Source organism: Aquarana catesbeiana, linkage group LG05, assembly GCF_042186555.1.
Source record: "Aquarana catesbeiana isolate 2022-GZ linkage group LG05, ASM4218655v1, whole genome shotgun sequence".
Lineage (NCBI taxonomy): Eukaryota > Metazoa > Chordata > Amphibia > Anura > Ranidae > Aquarana > Aquarana catesbeiana.
The window spans coordinates 318,781,242-318,806,024 of NC_133328.1; the positions used below are offsets into that span (position 1 = coordinate 318,781,242).

General features: G+C 46.6%; 1 protein-coding gene across 2 annotated transcripts in view; it reads left to right on the forward strand.

Moving 5' to 3' along the window:
* The first annotated feature begins 7,219 nt into the window (after positions 1-7,219).
* The window catches only part of LOC141145889 (uncharacterized), a 70,641-nt gene continuing 53,077 nt past the window's right edge, over positions 7,220-24,783 (forward strand). For both annotated transcript variants that reach the window (XR_012244691.1, XM_073632701.1), the window contains exon 1: positions 7,220-7,371. The gene's annotated coding sequence lies outside the window, so the exon portion shown is untranslated. The remainder of the gene's footprint in view (positions 7,372-24,783) is intronic.

The following is a 24,783-nucleotide window of genomic DNA, read 5'->3' on the forward strand; positions in this document are numbered from 1 at the left end:
AATAGGTGATGTCTGCCGTGGGGATCACCTGCTTCACAATTTCACACAATTGCTCCAGTGCTGCCTTCCTCTTTGCTTGGTTCTTGAAATGGGGGTGGGTAATCTCCCACAGACAGGGCAGCTCCCTTAGCATATCAATGAATAGTGACATGAAGTCAGTATCTCTCATTAAGATATCCATGTTCACTGCAAGACACAACACAAGACAAAGCCTAATGTCAGACCAAACTCTCCTAATCTTGTTACAATATAGGCCTCAATCTAGAAGCAGTATAGGCCCAAGTTTGTCTCTTACCTTCGTTCTTACGATCGGCGCTTCCAATGCTCCTTCCTCCGCTCACAGATCGTACGTAATACACACGCGTGTTACGCTTTATACACATGCGTGTAACTCCGCCCGCCCCTGACGTTTTTTCTAGTCTATTCCCCGCCCCTTTTCGTTCGGCGCAGTGGGGGAAGAGCATGATGGCGGAGTTACAACAGGTGCGTGATAATTCTAACAACGAGGAGGAGGAGAAGGAAAGCCCGGATCCAGGCAGGTCCCGATCCAGAAGGAGACGTTTTAAGGCCACAAATATGTCATTTGGGGAGATGTTGGAGATGGTAGACATCATGAGGAAGTCCGACTATGACGGAAAATATGGGCCTTACCCCCACCCCAACATCAGAAAGGCCAAAATCATTGGTAAAGTGGTCAGGAGTCTTGAGCGGAATTTCGGGGTACGAAGGTCTAAAGATCAGCTCAGGAAGCGGTGGTCGGACCTGAAGTTGAGAGAGCCAGAGCAGTACCGAAAGATCCGGAGAGTGCTGCAAAAAAGTAAGTAGTTGTGCTGTGTTCATATTCTTTCTGTCTTTATTCCGTTCGTTCTGCTCCATATGCTTTTAGTAATTGTAACGTTTAAAAAGGTCAACTTTAATGTTCATGGGCCCATTATTCGTTCGTATCAAACATTTTTCTTTCGGCCTCTAGAACACCATTGTTTAGGCCATATGCATTTTCACACATTTTTTTTGGGCCTACTTGGATGCCAAATATTTGTTTGTGTAGATGGGTTTGTTACTAGAATGAAATGCAAACTAGATTGTGTGTAAGGAGAGGACACTGAGCAGCTGTTTTCACATCTGGACACTGGAGCACTATTGTGGGACACAAGAACACCATTTTTATTAGGGGGGGCACACAGGTGCTCCAGTGTATACTATAGGGGGTGCTACATCTGTGAAGCTTGTACTAAACAGGTAAAGTATTGCAGCTTGACAAAGGACAATAAAAAAAAGACATCTTTGAACTCGGCTAAAATAGAAAATTGTACCCCACTTCCAAGCAATGTTTCCTATTTCTAGTTCTGCCATCAAATATCTGTGTGCTAAGTATACCATTTTTGTTTTACATAGGGGAGAAAAGACTCGGAGGACACTCCTCATCCCAGGAGACCAGAGACCCCCCCCTCTGGAAGAAGGGGAAATACCAACCCAAGAAGAAGAGCAGGAGGAAGAAGAAGACGTGGTGGAGATTGGCACCACAACAGGTGAGTGTCTGCGACCACAGGCTCAGGTAAAAGAGATGGATGTTGGCAGATTTTTGAGACCTGTTTTTTTTGTTCTTTATCTCTTTTTAGGTGATCATGATCCAGAACGCTTTACATCTGAAAGTGCCCAGATACTGATCGGGGAGATCATGGGGTGTAATCTCCAATTGCAAAACATCCAGCAACAAATCAGTGATGTTATTAAAAAAAATAATAACATCATTGATGTTTTGGGGCGAATTTAAACCCCACAAAATCACCTTTTTTATCTTACAAAAATTTTTACAATGTTTAGAAAAGCCAAATTTGGAGGATGCACACAGTGTGCCAACATGTGCTATCTGCCATCACGGGAGATCAATGGACGCGTTTTGGGGGTGCAACCCCTTCCTCAATTATAAAGTAGCGTTGAGGAAGGGCTTGCTCCCCCAAAACACGTCCCTTGATCCCCCCTGATGGCAGATAGCACATGTTGACATTGGGAAATTTGTGTGCATCTTCCAAATTTGGCTTTTCCAGGGGTGATTTCCCCCCATCTGAACGCTATATCAAACCCAGTTCCTAAATACTGATGTCTGATATAGCCTTCAGGTTTTACCTAATGTGAACTTTGTAAGTTCAAGTTTTTTGGCTTTCTTGTTGGTTTTACACAGGCCTGTTTTATCTGAAATGGATATTTCGATTTTTGATAATGCCCCCCCAAAAATTGTTATACAACAAACATGTTGTTTTGTTTTAAAAACCTTTGGTAAATGCACATGTGATTGTGCAGGTATAAAAAAGTGCCTTACTCAAGAATGTGTGGATTATTGTCTCAACACTACAACACTTTTGGGGTGATGTAATTGCTGTTTTATGCAAAAATGGGGGTTATTTCCTAAGGGCAAATACACTTTGCACTACAAGTGCAGGTTCAGTGCAGTTGCAAGTGCACTTGTAGTGAAATGTGTTTTTGCATTTAGGAAGTACCAGCCAACACTATTCTTTATAAGGTTACCCAATCACGACATTTTCTGCACTCAACACATTTCTGTCAGGGTCAGCTCAAACAAACACAAGCAGTAAATGTCCACCAAGAATTGCTTTTGGTTGTTTTTTATTTGAAAAAGGTGTCACAGATTGTCTGGCATATTGATAGCCCCCCTACCCACAAAGAACTCCAGGTATCGTAACCAGACATCACGGGCACTCAGGGAGGGCAAGCCAGGACGGCCGCTTTCAAGCGCCGTCATTGTTGATGTATTTGGTATTCCAAATGCTGGGCCAGCATAGTTGGCTGAATGTTTTCTTAAAAAATTATGGAGAACACAGCACGCCAGTATAATATGGTTCAGTTTATACTCCGCCATATGGATGGGTGTCAGAAATAGTCGGAACCGGCTGGCCAGGATTCCAAATGTGTTCTCCACCACTCTTCGGGCTCTGGCCAGCCGATAATTAAAAACCCTCTGTTCCGGGGTGAGGGTCCTCATCGGGAATGGCCGCATCAGGTGGTCCCCCAGCGCAAACGCTTCATCAGCAACGAACACAAATGGGAGACCTTCAACATTGTCCTCTGGAGGTGGCAAGTCCAAGCTGCCATTCTGGAGCCGCCTGTAGAACTCCGTCTGGGCGATGACTCCACCATCGGACATCCGGCCATTCTTCCCCACGTCCACATACAAGAAGTCGTAATTAGCCGACACCACCGCCAACATCACTATACTATTAAACCCCTTGTAATTATAATAGTACGACCCCGAGTTGGGTGGTGGGACGATGTGGACATGTTTCCCATCAATTGCCCCTCCGCAGTTAGGAAAGTCCCACCGCTGGGCAAAGTGGGAGGCCATAGTCTGTCATTCCTGTGGCGTGGAAGGAAACTGTTGAGGAAAAAACAATAAACATTACTATTTTTTCACAGAAACATGGCAAGCAGATTAGACACAAACATTATGGGTCAACCTCCAGATAGCATTTACTAAGGGGAATTTTACAACAACAAAGTATAAGGTACACCTATCATATTCCCCCTCCCCCCCTCTTATGGGCCATTTCTAACATTATAGGGGGGGGGGGAACTCTTGGACAGGTAACCCTCTTCACTTCATTGAGAGATGAATGCCTAAATACAGGGTATTACTTGGAACAGCCCCTCCTTAGTTACACTATTGGCAGACCACTGGACAGGTAAGAAGTGTCATAATACAAAGATATAAATACACACTGTACACATTAGAGGACATTTGAACATTCTGCTATTACCTATCAAGATAATAATAGGATACAAGAACTTTAAACAGTACCATTGGAAAGTAGACAGGCAGGCCCTTGCACTACATGCTTTGGGGAATTTATCCATAAATCTGACCAGTAAAGAGATGGGTATAGTGTGTATGGGTTTGGCAAAGTCAGCAGATAGATGATTGAGGATAATGAATTGGGATCAGCTGACTTAGCAGTTGGGGGGGGGAGGGTTACAAAAAATTTGGGGACACCACAAAAAAAAGCCTCTGGCCCTCTGCCTGAATTTAAATCAAAAATAACATTTCCAAACATTTTAGGGGGTGTTTGGGGTAAAGCACTACTATGGAGCTGATAAAATACATTGTTAAGTGACTACATGAGGTGAATATAGGGCAGGAGACACCATGCTGGGGAGGTTATTGATGGGCAAATATGTATGAAGGACCTAAAATAATAATGACATAAAAATCCAGCATGCATGAGGACAAAGGGGACATTCACAGCATATTACAATCATGGTAATTAGGGAATGAGGAAAGAAATACAATATATTATCAAACATTCAATACAATAAAATGTGATATAAAAGGATAAAAATGTTACCTTCATATACTCCTTCTGCAGGACCTGGATGATGGCAGAACAGGTCTCTGGGATAATGATACCCAGAGCCTGGGGGGAGATGCCTGTCGAGAACTTCAAGTCCTGCAGACTTCTCCCTGTGGCCAAATACCGCAAGGTAGCGACCAACCTCTGCTCCGGAGTGATCGCTTGCCTCATGCAGGTATCCTGCCTGCTGATATAGGGGGTCAGCGAAGCCAACAAACGGTGAAACACGGGGTCCGTCATCCTGAGAAAGTTCCTGAAATCATCAGGATTATTCTCACGGATCTCACGGAGCAAAGGCATATGACAGAACTGGTCACGCTGAAGCAACCAATTCTTGGTCCATGAACTCCCCACCCTGTTCATGGACTGGACTTGTGTCAAGGTCAGGACCCCAACACCAAGCCCCCGCACAGCACGAACTCTACGAGGAGTATGCATACGAAACATGGCTAGAAAACGGTCGGCTGCTCAGAACGAAGTAACAGAACGCACTGAAGAACAGCAAGGCCTGTGAAGAGCAACCTGAAAAACAGCAACGAGCAGGCAAGATCACACAGAAAACTCCGATACGAACTGACTGCACGCACTGAAGAGCAGATACAAACCCACAAGCACAAACTGAACGTCAGAAAACGATCTGAAAGCCACGAGTCTGAAAAAGCGCGAATCGTCTCTCACCAAACTTTTACTAACACGAGATTAGCAAAAGGAGCCCAAAGGGTGCCGCGCTTGGTTCTGAACCGGCCTTTTCTAGTCTCGTCGTACGTGGTGTACGTCACTGCGTTGTTGTCGATCGGAAATTCCGACAACTTTGTGCGACCGTGTGTAGGCAAAACAAGTTTGAGCCAACATCCGTCGGAAAAAATCCTAGGATTTTGTTGTCGGAATGTCCGAACAAAGTCCGACCGTGTGTACGCCCTATTACTGTGTGATCTCACATTAATAGCAGAGGTGACAGTGCCACCTATGAATAACCAACAGCCAGGTTGGACTCAGAGGAAAGCGGACACAGACTATATTTGCCATTAGTTGACTGCAGCCATGCATAACTAAATGTAGTCACTCCTGCTAAAGGCAGGGTGGTTACACTGTAATAAAACAAAAATCTTGGATTTCTAAGCATATGGAAGGATACACAGATCATTTTTCAAGAACCAGAACATGAAATGTCTTGACTGCTTTTAGAGGTAAATGTAATGCACTTCATACTGCATATATCTTTTGTTTTAATTTTTAAATTTGACTTACTACAGTGAGAAAGTCATGTACATCTGTGTTCACTTCAAACATCCAATCATGCAAAACTATTTTTTTCCAGCTCCCTGCACATGATTTTTGAAGTTTGCAAATCACTTCACTTCACGTCACTTCAAGATTGTACTTTATTAAGCTAGGCCCTTTGGATGCCTCCATGTACCGTATTTTCTTATTTACCCATGTATTTAGGATTGTAGTTGTAGAGTAAAAGCATATTTGAAGAGGTCATTCCCATAGCAATATGTCACTTTATTTAATGTAAGACAAAAATCCCATGCAGGGGCCCTGTGGCTTTTTTTGCACTTACAGTAATATGCCACCATGAATGTTCAGTATTTAACTCCACAAAGCTCTTTGTGAAAGCATTTGCTGTAATTCCAAACCAAATATTGAGTGCCATACTATCTCTAACCTCTCACTTTGACTAGGTGTATATTAAGGTCTTCCACAGATCAAACATATCTGCTTTTTTTGCATCCTGGTATTCTTCATTCAGCAGTGCTAAGAAATCCTCTGTTTTTCATCTGTCATAAAATAGCTGGCAGCCTGAAATATGTATTCAGTACTTTCTGCCATATAATCACCATTATATGTTGCACGCAAAAGTTGGCCAGAGGGATGTTATCATTAAAGCCGTGTTTTATAGTAGACATAGAGAACATGAAAAGCATGCATGATATGAAAAACAAAGTGCCCTCAGCTTTCTGCTTTGCTGAATATTCTTTCTTGCAAGAAAAAGTGGCAGATGCACATAGGAACAAAAAAAGGTCAAAAAAAGATCTGGAAGAAAGCACCATTAGCCATGACATGTAGAAACCTACATAGATAGGGCTCACTGTTGGTGCATTCATTTGTCAGATAGCAGGGATTAATTAAATATACTATGTGTGTTTTTTATTTTTCACCCATCTATAAAATATGTATAAGTTTTTCTTTGTAGACAAATTCCCCTAGCCTCAAACTAAGTGAATCAACATCTTCAGGATACACTTATCTTCTATTATATAAAGCTGGATTTTAGATTTTGGGTGTGATTTGTATTCACCACGCATACAACTGCAGCTCGTATTTTTCAGCATACAAAGCTATCAATTTAACAATAGGAAATACAGTCTTTTAGCACTGCAAATTATTCTGATGCCTTGGAGTGAACTTGTGCAAAAGGGATTCTTCTCTTTCTTTTCTGTAGATTTATGTAGAAAGGATTGTCTTCAGCAGAATTACAGAGTGCTCTTACATTCCGCACTGATAATGAGCTTACCACTGTGTCGTGCATAACTATGCACAGCAATTTATGCACATCTACCTGTACTTCCTCTTCTGTTTAGATAAAATACTATGCCATTTCAGAGCTTAGTAAATAATGCTTTACATTAATAGTACATGGGAGGTTTATCATCTGCTGGCTTTTACTTACTGAAAATCTGATTATTCGGAGTGATCTGGTCATTTTTATGTGACATAAAGGCAGAACTTGTCACCTGCAAATGGACTGAACATTGTTGTGTGAGAGCTGCACTGCTAGACAGTTGGTATATTCATTTTAACAACATGTGTTGTATGATGCAATAATGCTAATATCACTAGGACACAGTGTGCAGATCTGCTTAAAGCCCATCACTGGGTTCTATGGTGATGGAGCGAGCATAGAGATGAGCTGATCTGCTGCTACTCATTTATTGTCCATTAACAAGCCTGGGGCATGGCGGTAACCAAACGCAATTGCTGATCTGCAGCATATTAAAATCAGGTCAGTAATTTGTCTCTGCTGCCTGGCAGGGTTGTGTAAATGTCCAGCATGGATGGATAGAAATACACATCCTTTGTCTAGTAAAATAACTCTAATTTCAATCGTGCATTTAGATGTTACCTGGAGTTCAGTTAGAAGTCCGTGTTGTGTACTTTTTGTACATTTTCTGTCTGCTTGATGTATCATCAAATTAAAACTATCAAGGCAGGTTTGAGTTTGATTGGTGGGTGGCAGTGGGATACTTCTTTTGTACTAACACTTTAATATTTTGTATTTTCTATATGTAAGGATAGCAAACCTACAATGGGTCAGTTTGGGATCACTGAGTATTTTATAAACAGATAAGCAAAAAGGTTCCCAGATCAACCATAAAGTAAATTGCAGTTCTGCAATGCCTGGTTTAAAAAAAAATACACTGGAGGCAGATAGATTTTTCTCTGTATGTGTTTTTTTTCAGATTTAAAGTGTTACTAAACCCACAAAAGTAAAATCAGTTTGTATATGCAGGAAAGCATGATTGTTGTACTCACTTTGGAACCTAAGGGATTTATCCTTCGCACTGTGTAAAAAAGGCTGTTTAATCCTGTCTTCTCTGATCCTTCCCTACTTCCACTGTCTCCAATTCAATTCCTGATAAGACAGAGCCTTTGGAGTCACTCTGCACATGCTCAGTTTGGTGTGTATTGCTAGAGTTTTTTTTTTTTTCTTGGGAGGGTGCATGTTGTCGGCACAGGGCCAATCAGCACTGTCCAGACAGAGGGTCAGGGGTCGTGCAGGCATATAGGGCAGTCAGAGTAGAATGAAAACTCCTCCTACAAACTTTAACCAGACACTGATAAAAGTCACAAGACTGCTATATATTGCTAGTGAGAAAACGTATTTAGCAGTTCATATTTACTAAAATACATGCATTTCCATGTTCTGTGTACTGTTGGAAACCAGATATAGTGAATGCAGGGAAGACACACACACAGTTCAATCTCCTGGGCTGTGCAGTAAGCCTCTATATAGTCATTAACTCTTTACTCTGACACAAAAAACAGAACAATGCACTCCTCGCTGCCCTCCACAGACTAGGGAACCCAAAACACTGGAACATGAAAGAGACAGATGGCGTGTAGGCCTAGTGCATTATCCCCAAACAAAGGCTTTATTAATATACAAAAATAGGTAATATACTCAAAAAATAGACCTGAATAAAAGCATATCATTAATATTCCTCCACATGGGTCCATAAAAATATTCACATCTCATGAGACTATCCCATAGAGGCATAGGCTAACGTGTTTCAAGGAGTTCCTCTTCCTCAGAGCCTCAAGGCTTTAACACTTTAATTTTCAATTTTGACTTGAGCATACCCACTAACTACTATATGACAAAAGGAGAAGTGGAAAAGGAACTCACAAACCACTACAAAACCTACAACAGGTTCTACATCTTTCTGTCAGCTTAATCGAGGTACCACTCATATACAAAAATAATTGAATAAAGTGATATCTTCTATAAAAATAGAATAATAAAGCATAAAACTAATTATAAATAGAGATTATTACTGAAAACATTATTGCATTAATAATGCATTGCACTGGGGGGCGTGTCCGGATGTAGAGCGCACCAGACGTGTTGCTGCGGAGCTCCAATAATCCTGGCTAAATCCATTGCCATCCTGACCAAAAAAGACCATACAGAGCCCCAGAACTCTCCCCACTTAACCCGGGACATCACCCGCACTGGACCTGGGGAAAATTGTGGAGCTTGGTCGCGCTGACCAACTATACTCGGCTGCGGCCGGCTCCACACAGCAACGGCCGCCGCCATCTTGAGGCCTGTGAGGCCTCCGACACATCCGGGCTGAGGCGCCGAGATCGGAGAGCGGGGGGCGGCCAATCCCCCTGTCTCCACGACGGCGGTTCTTGGGGGAGACTTTCCAGCGCAGAGGGCCGGAGGACCGCTGGCAGCTCCTTTCTGGGGGTTCCCTGGCGCCGCGGCCGCCGCCATCTTGCGGCCTACGGATCCTCGGACATCCCCGGGCTAGGGTGCCGCGGTCGGCGGAGCGGGGGGTGGCATCTACCTCCGCACCTTTAGCGGCGGCTCCGGGGGGGCTGCTGGGCTGTGTGGAGACCGAAACAGACCTGCCAGAAGAAATCTTGAGAGCCAGGGGCCTGCTGTTATCCTGTGGCCTGCGGTGCCTGGCCCACCATCCACACTGAGGTACTGTGCCCCATAGAAGTTGTGTTGCTTTTCACAAAATATCATCCCGGCAAGGACTGCCTTTTACAGTGGGCCCTGGCCCTGTGCACCCTCTGTCCCGCTCCCTGTGCTTCCTGGTGCCTTCCTGCTCTCCCTCATAGAATATAAAGCCCCCCTCAGAGCAGAACACACTGCGGATGGGCCCACCCAGGACCCACTGTGCACATCCAAAAAAAAAGGCTTCTCACACTGCTCCTTCGGTAGCCGGGTCGTCTGGGCGCCAACAGACGGCTACGATGGCGGCGAACGCACAGGCAGTGGCGGAGTCAGGGACCAAGGAGTCCCCAACGGGAGCAGAGATCCTGGCAGCCATCACAGCATGTAAAGAAACCCTGACTACCAAGATAGATTTCCTAACAGTAGATGTAAGTCTCATTCGTCAAGACATGGATAAATTCCGATCACGTATATCCGAAGTAGAAGACAGGGTCTCCACGGTGGAGGATGCAATCCGGACGGATTCCAGAGAGGTGAGGGCCTTGCAGCTTCAGGTGAAGGCGCTACAGGAACGAGCCATCGATACCGAAAATCGCCTTAGGCGCAACAACATTCGCATAATTGGTTTACCTGAGAGAGTTGAGGGCTCCAAACCGGCGGAGTTTACTGAACAGCTATTGTCCACCTTGTTTAATACACTGGAGGCAGATAGATTTTTCTCTGTATGTGTTTTTTTTCAGATTTAAAGTGTTACTAAACCCACAAAAGTAAAATCAGTTTGTATATGCAGGAAAGCATGATTGTTGTACTCACTTTGGAACCTAAGGGATTTATCCTTCGCACTGTGTAAAAAAGGCTGTTTAATCCTGTCTTCTCTGATCCTTCCCTACTTCCACTGTCTCCAATTCAATTCCTGATAAGACAGAGCCTTTGGAGTCACTCTGCACATGCTCAGTTTGGTGTGTATTGCTAGAGTTTTTTTTTTTTTCTTGGGAGGGTGCATGTTGTCGGCACAGGGCCAATCAGCACTGTCCAGACAGAGGGTCAGGGGTCGTGCAGGCATATAGGACAGTCAGAGTAGAATGAAAACTCCTCCTACAAACTTTAACCAGACACTGATAAAAGTCACAAGACTGCTATATATTGCTAGTGAGAAAACGTATTTAGCAGTTCATATTTACTAAAATACATGCATTTCCATGTTCTGTGTACTGTTGGAAACCAGATATAGTGAATGCAGGGAAGACACACACACAGTTCAATCTCCTGGGCTGTGCAGTAAGCCTCTATATAGTCATTAACTCTTTACTCTGACACAAAAAACAGAACAATGCACTCCTCGCTGCCCTCCACAGACTAGGGAACCCAAAACACTGGAACATGAAAGAGACAGATGGCGTGTAGGCCTAGTGCATTATCCCCAAACAAAGGCTTTATTAATATACAAAAATAGGTAATATACTCAAAAAATAGACCTGAATAAAAGCATATCATTAATATTCCTCCACATGGGTCCATAAAAATATTCACATCTCATGAGACTATCCCATAGAGGCATAGGCTAACGTGTTTCAAGGAGTTCCTCTTCCTCAGAGCCTCAAGGCTTTAACACTTTAATTTTCAATTTTGACTTGAGCATACCCACTAACTACTATATGACAAAAGGAGAAGTGGAAAAGGAACTCACAAACCACTACAAAACCTACAACAGGTTCTACATCTTTCTGTCAGCTTAATCGAGGTACCACTCATATACAAAAATAATTGAATAAAGTGATATCTTCTATAAAAATAGAATAATAAAGCATAAAACTAATTATAAATAGAGATTATTACTGAAAACATTATTGCATTAATAATGCATTGCACTGGGGGGCGTGTCCGGATGTAGAGCGCACCAGACGTGTTGCTGCGGAGCTCCAATAATCCTGGCTAAATCCATTGCCATCCTGACCAAAAAAGACCATACAGAGCCCCAGAACTCTCCCCACTTAACCCGGGACATCACCCGCACTGGACCTGGGGAAAATTGTGGAGCTTGGTCGCGCTGACCAACTATACTCGGCTGCGGCCGGCTCCACACAGCAACGGCCGCCGCCATCTTGAGGCCTGTGAGGCCTCCGACACATCCGGGCTGAGGCGCCGAGATCGGAGAGCGGGGGGCGGCCAATCCCCCTGTCTCCACGACGGCGGTTCTTGGGGGAGACTTTCCAGCGCAGAGGGCCGGAGGACCGCTGGCAGCTCCTTTCTGGGGGTTCCCTGGCGCCGCGGCCGCCGCCATCTTGCGGCCTACGGATCCTCGGACATCCCCGGGCTAGGGTGCCGCGGTCGGCGGAGCGGGGGGTGGCATCTACCTCCGCACCTTTAGCGGCGGCTCCGGGGGGGCTGCTGGGCTGTGTGGAGACCGAAACAGACCTGCCAGAAGAAATCTTGAGAGCCAGGGGCCTGCTGTTATCCTGTGGCCTGCGGTGCCTGGCCCACCATCCACACTGAGGTACTGTGCCCCATAGAAGTTGTGTTGCTTTTCACAAAATATCATCCCGGCAAGGACTGCCTTTTACAGTGGGCCCTGGCCCTGTGCACCCTCTGTCCCGCTCCCTGTGCTTCCTGGTGCCTTCCTGCTCTCCCTCATAGAATATAAAGCCCCCCTCAGAGCAGAACACACTGCGGATGGGCCCACCCAGGACCCACTGTGCACATCCAAAAAAAAAGGCTTCTCACACTGCTCCTTCGGTAGCCGGGTCGTCTGGGCGCCAACAGACGGCTACGATGGCGGCGAACGCACAGGCAGTGGCGGAGTCAGGGACCAAGGAGTCCCCAACGGGAGCAGAGATCCTGGCAGCCATCACAGCATGTAAAGAAACCCTGACTACCAAGATAGATTTCCTAACAGTAGATGTAAGTCTCATTCGTCAAGACATGGATAAATTCCGATCACGTATATCCGAAGTAGAAGACAGGGTCTCCACGGTGGAGGATGCAATCCGGACGGATTCCAGAGAGGTGAGGGCCTTGCAGCTTCAGGTGAAGGCGCTACAGGAACGAGCCATCGATACCGAAAATCGCCTTAGGCGCAACAACATTCGCATAATTGGTTTACCTGAGAGAGTTGAGGGCTCCAAACCGGCGGAGTTTACTGAACAGCTATTGTCCACCTTGTTTAATCTGGGTAATATGCCACCCACTTTTGTGGTTAAAAGAGCCCATAGAGTCCCACCGCTCCCTCCGAGACCCGGGGCTCCTCCACGCCCTTGTCTCCTACGCTTGCTAAACTACCGGGATCGGGACCGTATCCTGGCGGCGGCCCGTACCATGCCGGAAATCAAGTATGAGAATACTAGACTGTCCTTCTTTCCTGATTTCTCACAAGAGGTACAGCAGCGCCGCAAATCCTTCACAGATGTCAGACGCCGACTTCGAGAGAAGGGAATACGTTTTGGCCTTCTATATCCCAGCAGATTGAGGATCACTGACGGTGACACCACCCTCTTCTTTGATACCCCCGAAGCCGCTGCGGCATGGTTGGATACCCACTAGTGTCATATCAGCAACTGGAACATTTACGGCTCTATGATTTGCTAGACCCAGCTACATACCCCACCTCCATATAAGGACCCTCATTTTTGTCCCCTCTAGATTCCCAGCACAATTTATTTTCAGCTCCCACTTTCTTCTGCATTACTATACCCCGACAATATCCTAACTTTATACGTGGTACACTGGGATGTTGAACCTAATGCTAGCGCCTCCTGTTTGAGGAGCTCCAGCGGCACCCATACAGACGTTTTCTTTTTTCTCGTTGTTTTTGGTTTTGTCCTTTTGACCACTGAACGGTGATCAGCCCATAGGCGCTCTGATTTTCTTAGGATCCCCCCCCCCCCATTGATCCAGAGATCACCACTCACACCCATGTTCACTTACCCCTCCCACATACCCCCTCCACCAGCTCCTAATCGGAGGAGGTCTATCACCCCACCTTTTTAAGGAGGGTGAAATAAGTTCCCATTTTTTCTTTTTTCTTTTCCTTTTTGTTGCTTTTGGGACTTTGTTATCAACAATAGATGGATCAAAAGATCACGGACTGGTCTGCAGTAAGAGTATTGCAGCGTGATAACCCTACTTAGGGGTACATCTACAGTTAGTAGTTTGTTTTTTGGGTAAAACTATTCCCAATTCTCCTCCCTGGGTTATATTTTTCCTTTTTTTTCCCTCCGGGAGAGGAGATGGGAATTAGTAGGATAAGCACCCTGTGCTTGGGCCTTTTATGTTTCAGTTTGTTTTGTTCAATTTTAGGTTATAAAAGGTTGCTGCAGTGGTCATTTGTTACTGTCCCATGGTGGTTTGACTTAGGGATTTTGCTGTCTGTGAGTTGCTCTCCCATAAGCCCCCCCAATCATCCTGCTTTGCTTTGGTTTCCTTACTCCAGATGGCTACCTCCCTAACTGATACGTTCACTGTCCTTTCATGGAACGTCAGAGGCCTGAATTCCAAATTTAAACGTGCGCTATTAACAAAATACCTTAAACTCCACTCCCCTCACATTATACTTCTCCAAGAAACTCATCTCACAGGCAGCAAGGTTCTGACCCTTAAAAAACCCTGGATACAGAGGTCCGTTCATGCAACATACTCCTCCTATGCAAGGGGGGTCTCAATTCTAATTGCTAAAAAATTTCCATGTATAATTGAGGAAGTATGCATGGACCCCCAGGGTAAATTTGCCATTTTGGTGTTCAGACATTGGTCTCAGAGATATATTGTTGTGAATCTGTATATGCCTCCACCCTTCTCTCCAGACCTTCTCTACGCAGTCCTGGAAAGGGCGGCCCCCTTTTGTCCCGGGAAACTTTTGGTAATGGGTGATTTTAATGCTATTATCTCCCCAGACATGGATAGACCTGTCCCTCCTAAGACGCATAACTCTGACTTACTTTACTGGGCACGGGCAATGGGATTGGAGGAGATTTGGAGATGGAGACATCCTGCCCTTAGGGCCTACTCGTGCTTCTCGGCTTCCCACAAGACTGCCTCAAGAATTGACTTAGCCTTCTCCAACCCATCGCTTTTGGCGGACGTAGTGGAAGCCTCATATCTCCCTAGTGGATTATCTGATCACAGCCCTCTGGTTGTGGAATTCCGCTCGTCTGCATCCCGTGATGCGGCTTTGTGGAGGCTGGGGGCACAGTGGATCTCCCACCCCGAGGTGGCAGATATTATTCCACCCGGGTTGGTTGATTTTTGGGATAATAATAAGGATTCTTCATCTCCGCAAATAGTTTGGGACACATTTAAAGCCTATGCCAGAGGCCTATACATTTCCACCATTGCTAGTGTCAAGAAACAACAAGGCCAACAAACTCAGTTACTCCAACAGTCAGTTGATGATCTGGCTGCGGTGTTTAGTGCAGACCCCTCGCCTTCTCATTTTGACTCGCTAAATGCAGCTCAGAGTGCATTGAACATACATATGTCGGAGGTCACTAGGCTAGACATACATACAGGTAGACAACGGTTCTTTGAGCAGGGTGACAAAAACGGTCGTTTTTTGGCTATGATGGCTCAACATGACCATCCACTCACAGTAGTCTCCAGCCTGCGTTCCTCAGATGGAGAGATAGTGACATCCCAATCTGACATATTGGAGATGTTCAGTGCCTTCTATGGAAGGCTCTATGCCTCCTCTCTTCCCTCCGATTTCCGACCTGAGTCACTACAAGATCTCTTAGATCCGCTGGCACTTGGTTGGCTCTCGGACGCGGAGAGACAGTCACTAGTCCAGCCTTTTACGACATTAGAAGTTTTAAACGTTATCCGCTCTTTCCCCACCGGTAAGGCACCAGGGCCAGACGGACTTCCCATAGATTTCTATCGAACTCACTGCGATCTATTGGCACCCATTCTGGCCCAGCTGTATACTACTTGCCTGTCTAAGGGTGATTTACCTCCATCAATGCACCAGGCATACCTGACCTTAATACACAAGCCCCCCAAAGACCCGGAGCTATGTGCATCTTACAGACCGATCGTACTATTAAACAACGATCTTAAAATCTTAACCAAATTGCTAGCCTCCCGTCTCTATCCATTGTTGCCATCAGTAATTGATTCCGACTAAACAGGTTTTATGCCCAAGAGGTCCACTGACGTAAATCTCAGGAGACTTTTCACTAACATCCATACCCAGCATCATAATTCGGGGACAAGGGCCATAGCGCTATTGGACATAGAAAAGGCCTTTGACACAGTGGAATGGCCCTTTTTGTGGGAGACTCTCCGAAGAATGGGCTTCCCATTAAAATTCATTGCGTGGCTACAGGTGATATACAAGTGCCCCACCTCTTCGATTCGACTTGGCTCCAAATTATCATCTCCCTTCGAATTGTTTAGGGGAACTAGGCAGGGCTGCCCCCTCTCTCCGGCCTTATTTGCCATAGCCATTGAGCCAGTTGCTGAAGCCCTACGTACATCGCCCCACATTAAGGGGCTGCGTATTGGCTTGCTGGAAGAGAGGGTAGCCCTGTACGCTGATGATATGGTCCTTTTTCTCGCAGATGCTGGCCCGTCGCTCCAGGGTGCACTATCGGTCCTAGACACATTCTCTGAGGTGACGGGTCTTCGGGTCAATTGGTCAAAATCCACCCTATTCCCCATAGATCAGGAAGCAAAAAACACCTCTCCCCCTGACAACCCGTTGAGATGGGTAGACACCTTCAAATATCTTGGGGTCCAGATCTCTGCCCATGCCCAAGATTTCATTAAACTAAACCTTGACCCAGTGGTGGGGGATATGAAACCTAAACTCAAATTATGAAGCAATCTACCCTTATCGGTTTGGGGTAGAGTTAATCTCCTTAAAATGAAAATTATTCCCAAATTTACTTACCTTTTTCGCCACTCCCCGCAGTGGATCCCCAAATCATTCTTTACCAAACTTAACCAAAAATTTTCAGACTTCTTGTGGGGCCCCACCCCACCCAGATATAAACTGTCTACCTTGATGAGGCCTACATCACAGGGAGGCATGGCTTTGCCAGACTGCTACAAATATTTCCTGGCCTCCCAGTTAGTGACAGTGGTCTGGTGGTTAGTCCCTGACAAAACTAACACGGCCTCGGCTCTGGAAGCTACGGTGGTGGGTTCCTGGGAGACCCTTCAGCTTTTAATTCATAGAGGTCCACGCGCCCTGCACCCACTAACCCCCTCCATGCACACTACTTTGCGAGCATGGCGAATAGGTCTTAGTATTGGTAAATACAACCGCTCTGAACTTTCCCCCAACGCCCCGCTATGGTCAAACCCCAATCTACCACATATCTTTAAGCTCACAGACCCCCAAGCATGGACTAAATATGGTCTTAAATTAATATCACAAGTTGTGTCACAGACCTCGTTGCTTTCTTTTGCCCAGCTATCTTCAATGTACAATCTACCGAAACACTACCAGTTCCGTTATTTTCAACTAGCACACGCATTTGTGGCTCAATTTCCCCACGCATCTTGCATCCTGACTCAATCCGAGCTAGAGAAGACACTCAGATCCGGCTGCGCTGAGAAGCCTACATCATGTTTGTACGCACACCTGATGCTTGTGTCCCTGCCACCTCTGGATGGGCTCTGGTCCCGTTGGCAACGCGATATTCCTGCGTTGGATAATGATGACTGGGATGACGTCTGGGATTTCCCCTTCAGGTCACTTGTTTCCATAAGAGACAGAGTAGTACAATTTAAAATTGTTCATAGGGCCTATTTTACCCCACATAGATTACACTTGATGAACCCTCAGCATTCTTCGGAATGCTGGAGATGTGGTCTATCCCCAGGAGACTTCGCACACATCTTCTGGCACTGCCCAAAAATACAGCAATATTGGGGAAAGGTACTTGACTTGACTAACAAGGTGGCTTCAACTAATTTATCACCGCTGATGGAGATATGCATACTTGGTCTACTAGAAAATATTGTTCCAACCATAGCCAAACGCACGTTGACCAGTTTACTACTCTTCTATGCCAGGAAGTGTATCGCAATGCAGTGGAAAAAACCTAACCCCCCCATCAATTACACAGTGGAAACTCCCGCTATACAAAGACACATATGCTAACAGAGGTTGTCCTTTGAAATTCGACAGGGTCTGGTGTAAATGGATGGAGGTATTGAATATTTCACAATGAACACAGATTTACAATAGTCCTCGGGTTAATGTACTGATTAAAATATTGTGTCTCTAGGCTTAGCTATCTGAAATTTCAGGTTTAATTTGTTATTGTATTTAACTGATTAATTCCTTCTGAGGAGGACCATACACATACCTTGAATGCTGTTATTTAACCTAGCAACCCACGCTGTCAAATGTTCTGTCAAATGTTCTATTTAATCTGGCGCAGACTTGATGTACTTTAGCAACCATGTGTTATTGTGTTGTTTGTCTCAAAAATCTTAATAAAAAATATATTTAAAAATAAAATAATGCATTGCACTGATCAGCAGAGCCGCTGATAAGGCAGTAGAACAGGGCCCAGGCCCCATCAGTTCATAAGGGGGCCCAGGCACAGCACCTGACAAGAAGGAGGACCAGTTCTACTGCTCTATCAGCTTAAAGATATTAAAGTGGGGTTCCACCCAAAAAAACAAAAATACCTGAAAAATTCTAAAAAATTTTTTTTTTTTTTTTACTTACCTCTAAATGCCTGTTGCTAGGTGGTCCCTCGTAGTCTGCCTCTTCCTTTGCCTGGGCTGGTGACATCACTTCCCCCTCGGCACAGGAAGGCCTCGGCTCTGCTCCCTCCCTCCTGTCAATCATCTGGGACCCATTACAGGTCCCAGGTGATTGAGCGGCCAATCACGGCGCGTGGTGCCGCTCGCGCATGCGCAGTGGGTGCCAGGCTGTGAAGCCACAGCCCGGCGCCCACAGTTGAAATGCCAGCGCCAACGAGGGGAGGGGGGGGCGAGCGGGGCTTCGATCCCCCGCATCGCTGGACCCAGGGACAGGTAAGTGTCCAATTAAAAGTCAGCAGCTGCAGTATTTGTAGCTGCTGACTTTTAATTTTTTTTTTTTTAATGGACCTCCTGGGTGGAACTCCTCTTTAAGCAGGGCGCGCTTTTAGAGTAGCCACTTGTGTAACCCAATCTTGAAACAATGTAATTTTTTTCACTGTTTTCCTTAGCTGTAACTTGCATGACACAGGACAGCATAGCACTGCAGTTAGGAGTCTGTGTCCTGATCTTTGATCTCTACAACTCTGGATTAGCTGCAGACTGCAGAGGATCCACAGCTGAGCCAGAGTTGTAAAGATAAAAGATCAGGATATAGACTCTGAACTGCAGAGCTGTGCCATATGAGTAAGGATGAGCTCTGGCGTGTTCACACACTCCACGTGCAGAGCCCGCCAGGAAGTTGGCACTGCGCTGCGTTAATCACAGGCAGTGATACATTGTCCCGATGCATGGCTGCAGAGATCGGGAAATGTCTCACTGCCTGTGATTAGCGCAGCGCAGTGCCGACTTCCTGGTGGGCTCTGCACGTGGGGTGTGCGACAACGCCAGAGCTCATCCTTACTCATATGGCACAGCTCTGCAGTTCAGAGTCTATATCCTGATCTTTTATCATCATCCCGAGTATGGGAGAGAGGAGCGGCGTCAGAGCGCGGAGGTCCCGGCCGCCTGAGCGCTTCTCCCCGGAACGCTCAATGGCGGCACAGAGACTATTGAGAAGTAACGGAGAGGAGGTACAGGGATGTCCACCGGCCAAGAGGAAGGCAGGCAGAGCAAGCGGCGGAGATGTCACGGCCCCAGCGGCACTAAACAGGGAGCGAGCGGCCACGCATGGCAGGCCTAGCAGAGGAGGACGCGCAGGAAGCGCGAGCCCCGCCCCCAGGATGACGGCGGAGGGCTCCAACATCACTGCGGCCAGAGAAACTGCATCTGTCCCCGGGCTGGCTAATTCTGCGGCAGGGGACAAACAGAGGGAGGACAGAGGCAGAAACGGGCGGCCAGAAGGAAGAGCGGAGGCCTACAGGGCTGCGGTATCCCACACCGGTCCTGCAAAGGCTGTCCACAAGTCAGCGGAAGGTTACGCTGCAAGGAGGCGGGAAAGGATGGAGAAGACGGCGGCAGCCAAGGTCACCAGGCCAGGCGGGCTTTCGGCTATAGAGGAAGGAGAGATGGGTCCAAGAGAGCTAGAGGAGACGTCCGCATTGGAAGAGGAAGCGGCCCCCCTTTCCAGGAGCACAGACGCGGATGAGAGCAGAAGGTCGGCTGATGGGGCAACACCTGTGCAGCCCGGTAAGTCCCAGCAATGGGGGTTAGAAGGAGGAAGTAGGGTAAGGCATGACATAAGTAGGCCTGAGGACAGTGCAGGGGGGGTTGGCCCAGCGGTGGGGGGCTCAGGTTTATTGGGTTTCTTGGAGGGCATTAAGGAGTTAGTGCAGAGGTTTGAGGCAGTGGAGCGTCCTGCGGGGGGCCCAGCAGCTGCGTGGGTCCCGCCAGTGGGGGGCAGCGGTAATGTAGTGGGGGCGGGGGCGTCTGCAGCAACGGCTGCAGTGGCGGTACCCGCCCAGGAGTCCATGGTTAGTGACGTTACACAGGGGAAGGAAAAATCTGCGGAGACAGCAGAGAGGCAGGATTTAACCAGGCTGGCGGATGCAGCGCGTTGCGAGGTGTATGTGTGCTACGAGGGGCCTTTGGGAGCGCACTTGAAACAGGAGGTGCGGGAGAAGTTGTGGAAAGGTGAGTATGTGGAAATATTTTCACTACTACCTTTGGAGAAATTTAACCTGGATAGAGTTAAACCTGACAGTTCCAAGAAGGAGGACGAAGAGAAGAGGAGGTATCGGCTGATCCCTAGGACATTTGCCAACTGGTTGCAGGCGTTTGTAATTATGGCTAGTGTGATAGGGGAGAAGCACCCGGAGCACTGTTCGGCATTGTTCTGCTATCAGGATGCGATAGGGGAAGCTTATAGAGTGTATGGCGGCACTGGTTGGCTGAGATACGACGAGCAGTTCAGACAGCGGAGAGCGATACGTCCAGAGCTGCGTTGGGACCACAAGGACATTAGCTTGTGGATGCGTTTGATGACGACGACGAGGGTTCCGAGCCAGTTTTTTCAGGGGGGAGCCGGTGGACCTTCGGCCCTGGGACATTTGGCTGGAAACAAAAAGGGGGTTTGTTGGCAGTACAACACCGGAGCCTGTAAGTTTGGTGCGTCATGTAAGTATAAGCACGAGTGCTCAGGCTGCGGGGGGACGCATCCAGCATCTAGATGCTATAAGCAGGGAAAAGGCAGAACCGGTGACGTTGGGAACAAAAGGGAGGACTCCGGTGAAAGTGGAAAGGATGCGGCCGTTTCTCGGTAAGTATCCCGACAGACAAGCAGCGAGGTTACTGGATGAGGGTTTCACGGTGGGCTTTAGGATCCCATGCGAGATAGTTCCCCAGGTGCCCAAAAATTTACGATCCGCATTGCAACATCCGGAAGTGGTTTCTGTGAAGCTGGCAAAGGAGGTTGCAATGGGGAGAATGGGGGGTCCTTTCCAGGCGGCACCATTAGCAGATTTGGTGGTATCACCATTAGGTGTTGTGCCCAAGAAGGAGCACAACAAATTCAGGCTCATTCACCACTTATCCTTCCCGAAAGGGGGATCGGTGAATGATGCCATTGATCAGGAGGCGTGCTTGGTGACTTATACGTAATTTGATGCCGCTGTGGGGTGGGTGCGCCGTTACGGAAAAGGAGCTTTGATGGCCAAGGCAGATGTCGAATCGGCTTTTCGGCTGCTGCCAGTACACCCGGATAGTTTTAGGTTACTGGGGTGCCATTGGAAAGGTGAGTTTTATGTGGACAAATGCCTACCGATGGGTTGCTCAATATCGTGTGTGATATTTGAGCAATTCAGCTCTTTCTTGGAATGGGTAGTGAGGGACGTGTCAGGAGTGAATTCAATAATTCACTACCTGGATGATTTCTTATGTATAGGGCCGGCTTCATCTAGAATCTGTGCGGTGTTATTGGCGTCATTACAGCATGTCGCCAACAGATTCGGCATTCCATTGGCTGATGAAAAGACGGAGGGACCTTGCACGGTCATCACGTTCCTAGGCATTGTACTGGATTCAGAGGCAATGGAATGTAGGTTGCCGGAAGACAAATTAGAAGATTTAAAAAAAGAGATCGCAGGGTTAATTGGTTTGAGGAAGGTGCAACTGAGAACGCTACAATCGGTTTTAGGCAAGCTGAATTTTGCTTGCAGCATACTTCCGATGAGTAGAGTGTTCAGCCGCCGGCTGGCGGCTAGCACGAGTGGTGTAAAATCACCAAGGCATTTTGTGCGATTGGTTAAATCGCACAGGGAGGATTTACGGGTATGGCATACCTTTTTGGAATCCTTCAATGGAAGGGCAATGTGGATGTCAGGACCGGTCAGTAATTTTGACCTGGAACTCTTCACTGATGCGGCAGGGTCCACAGGTTTTAGGGCGTTTTTTCAAGGCCGGTGGAGTGCAGGTCCTTGGCCTCAGTCATGGATAGATGAGGGTTTCATGAAAAACTTGGTTTTGCTGGAATTGTTTCCAGTAGTGTTGGCAGTGGAACTATGGGGCACATCTTTCAGGGATCTGAAGGTGCGTTTCCACGGGGACAATTTAGGGGTGGTGTAAGTGATCAATAGGGTGACAGCATCATCTCTGCCAGTGATCAAGTTGTTGCAGCATTTAGTGTTAAGATGTTTGCAATTGAATTTGTACATTCATGCCGTTCACTTACCGGGGGGTAGACAATGTGGTAGCTGATGCGTGATCTCGCTTCCAGTTGGACAGGTTCCGAGAGTTGGCGCCGGAAGCGGAGCAACAAGGGGTGACTTGTCCCGAGTGGCTGTGGGCGATACCTTTGGCGCCATCGCTGGATGGATTCAGCAGTCGGTAAGTGGGGCCACATGGGCGGCATACTCTAAGGTATGGAGGGAGTGGATGGTTTTTGTACAGGGAGTCGGTGAGGAGCCGTCAGGGAGGTCTTTGCACTTGTTGTTGCTATACTAGGGGGCAAGGAAAATGGAAGAGGGTGCATCAGTAGCTGGGTTGAATACGCAGTTAGCGGGGTTGGCTTTTCTCTTTAAGCTACAGGGTCAGCCGGATGTAACGAAAGATTTTTGGGTGCGTCAAGCGCTAAAGGGGTATAGGAAGCGGGGAGTCAGGCGTGATTCCAGAAGACCGGTGACTTTTGAGATTTTGGGGAGTATTGTAGCAAAGTTGGGGGAGGTATGCTCTTCCGAGTATGAAGTCGCGTTGTTTAAGGTGGCGTTTGTATTGGCGTTTTTTGGAGCGTTCAGGATCAGCGAACTGGTTAGTCCGTCAAAAACAGTTCAAGGAGGATTGGGATGTCAGGAGGTTAAGTTGGAGCGTGAAGGTTTAATGTTGGTTATAAAGAGGTCAAAAACAGATCAAGTAGGGAGAGGCAGGGTAGTGAAGGTTTACCCGATTCAGGGATCTTGCCTGTGCCCGGTGGGCACGGTCGAGGAATTTTTGCAAGTTCATCCATATATCCAAGGCCCCTTTTTAGTGCATTTAGACGGGAGCTTTTTATCTAGGTTTCAGTTCGTAACAGTTTTTAGAAAATGCCTGCAGGGTGTGGGATTACAGGAGAAGGATTTTTCGTCCCACTCTTTTCGGATAGGAGCGGCTAATGAAGCAGCCAAAAATGGGCTAGATGTGGAGGCGGTGAAACGAATTGGACGGTGGGAATCGAACAGGTTCCAGTCTTACGTAAGGCCTCATTTGGTGGTAGAGTTATAAGGATTCTAGGGGAGTAGTACTGTACTTATGTTTAGTCATGAAAGGTTTTTTTTGCTTTCAGGAGAGTGTTTGAGTAGAGTTTTTCTTGTCTTCTTCTAATTACAGGGTCGGCGCCTGGAATGGTCTGGATTATGGGCCATTCTTATGTGTGTTGGGGGGCAAGAAGGGAGGATGCTCGTTGGGAAGGCAGACAGTTAGGTTTTGATAAAAGGGAGGTTTCTATTAAGTGGTTGGGGATACCGGGAATGCTGTGGGGTAGATTGTTTCCTGAGGTACAGAAATATGCCCTGAGGAAGGGACCACCTGACGTGTTAGTTTTACACGTTGGCGGCAATGACCTAGGTCTCAGATCCATGGTAGACATCACGCGTGACATCAAATGTGACTTGTGGCGCCTGATGGAATTATTCCCCAAGACTATTTTTATATGGTCGGATATGGTGGCTCGGACTTCTTGGAGAATGGCCAGGTCGGTGGACGGTGTAAATCGGGCCAGAAAAAAGATTAATAGGGAGGTGAGCAAATTTATGGTACGCAATGGTTGTTTAGCAATTAGACATCCTGAATTGGAATTTGAAACGTGGAGGTATTTGAGACCTGATGGGGTCCACCTTAATGATGTGGGGATAGATTTGTGGACTTTAGGATTACAGGATGGAATACAGCGAGCTATTTGGGTGTGGAGGGGCATCCAAGAGTAAGGTATTACTCGTGGGATGCGGTGGCGGGCGTTGGTCTGTGCAAGGGAAGGAAGATGGAAAAAGTAAGTGGGGGATCTCACGTTGTTATGGATCCGGATGTTTTTTGGTTCCCGGTTAACGGAGGTTAGCCGGGAAGTGATAATGGGGCACTGCGGGAATTGTTAGTCTCTGAGCCAGCTTGTCGGCTTGAGGCCTAGTTGAGACATTTTGATAAGTACCGCAGTGCTACATGGGTGATGACCATCAGACTGAGTTTAAGTGATAGCACAGACCAACGCTCTTTAGTTTAAAGTTTTTCATTGAGTAACAGATGTTTGTTGTTTATTGTTTTGATGACAGAGTTTATAAGAAAGTTATAAAATATATATTGTGTTAAATAAAGTAGGCTGCTACGGCCTTTTTTACTCCAAATTTTGGTGTGGTCTGGTTTATTGGGAGTAGAAAGTTAAGAGGGGTGTTGATAAGGGTGTACAACATCTGTTATCCAACAGTCATGAAAATGGTGAGAAAATTACATTGATTACTGTTCGGATTACACAAGTGGCTACTCTAGAAAAACTCCCTGTTTTATATGTTTTAGATTGATAATGTTTCTCTGTATTTTGAGATTGTCTGGTGCAGCTTCTGAGAAAAAGGGGCAACATTATCTGGAAATTTGGTTTTAATCTTTAACTCTTCATTGTGCACTCCTAGCTCCCTTGCATAGGTTTGCTATATAATGTATATCTTGAATAACTGC